The sequence below is a fragment of the Etheostoma spectabile genome, chromosome 17 (assembly GCF_008692095.1).
Source record: "Etheostoma spectabile isolate EspeVRDwgs_2016 chromosome 17, UIUC_Espe_1.0, whole genome shotgun sequence".
NCBI lineage: Eukaryota > Metazoa > Chordata > Actinopteri > Perciformes > Percidae > Etheostoma > Etheostoma spectabile.
Window position 1 is genome coordinate 12,379,813 of NC_045749.1, and position 1,300 is coordinate 12,381,112.

General features: G+C 36.8%; 1 protein-coding gene across 2 annotated transcripts in view; it reads right to left on the reverse strand.

The window, feature by feature from the left end:
- Positions 1-1,300, reverse strand: part of eif4e1c (eukaryotic translation initiation factor 4E family member 1c) — a 12,851-nt gene that overhangs the window by 9,768 nt on the left and 1,783 nt on the right. The gene's annotated exons all lie outside the window — the stretch shown is intronic.

Here is a 1,300-nt window from a genome sequence, read left to right on the forward strand (position 1 = left end):
TCTGCTGGGTACCATAAATGTTTGTATACACAACATCCCGTCTTCCCCAGCTTTATGGCAGTGCACTTGGTATGACCAATTTGAATTGTTTGCATTTTGTGACAACGCAAGTCAAGTGCATGGACTGGTCGTTGGGAAGGTAGGCTAACTATTCCCTCATTTTCCCTTCGTCATTCATTCACTCAACTTTATGGTCATTTTGGAGGTTGTGATGTGGTATTAGAAAGCAATAGTTTTAGATAGGTGTACTTAATACACTAGAAACCGCTTTAGGTTTATATTTGTATATAATAAATAACAGGTCTCAAATCCTTATAGTGAAGAACAGCTGTGAGGCAAGATGGAAGCGACAACATCTAGCCCTCTAAATGAGCCATTTACCATTGACTGTTACAGTGGACGCATCCAAATATCTGACCACAGTTTCAATCCAACCTGAGCGCCTAAAACCAGAACAGCTAGAGCAGCAGATGCGGACAACCTTGACCTTTGAAGCCGTGCTGAACAAGCAGAATGGCCTAGAAGTGACTTACGAAGTGAACTATTCAGCATTTCCTAAACCGACTGTACAATGCTCCTGAATAGCTTGTCACCTCTACAGAACTATAACATTTCTAAAAGGACAATACTGAACAACAATTGCGACACTGACCTAAAAACTACCTCCACTTACATATAATTTACCTGTAAATGTTACTATCGTGATTTTCTTGTGACTTTGCTTTGGCATTCTTCAACAAAACACAAATATCCACAAGTTGTCAAAAAACTAAATTTCTCCAAATCATTTTACTAAACATGTAATGGTTTCAAAACATTAACACAAAATACCAGTTTACAAGTCAGTCACTGTGAAGAAACACTTTGAATACTTTCTCTACTCAGCTGGTATCAAAACCAGCAGTACCCAAACATTGTTGGTAGTAAGTCTAAGTACCTCAAGTTAAAATTCAAGGACAGTTTTACATTTTTAAAGGACTAAAAAAATTAGTAATTGACAATTTGCTCTTCAGTGCAAAAAAGGTTATATGCAACCTCTCCAAACTTCTCAAATGTGTAATTAACATGTACTGCAATAAAAAGACTATTGACCTTTTTTCTAAAAAAGGGACAATAAACAGTACTAACAATTCAGTTTTACTGCTTTTGACTTTATACAGAAGATACACTGTTTAGACCAAAGAGCCCTCTTCCATGTTGTGTTACATTTTTAGTTTCCTTCTAGTAATTAGCCCTTGTCACATTATTTATGTTATGGCTGTATGTGTGTATGTGTGTGTGTGTGTGTGTGTGTGTGTGT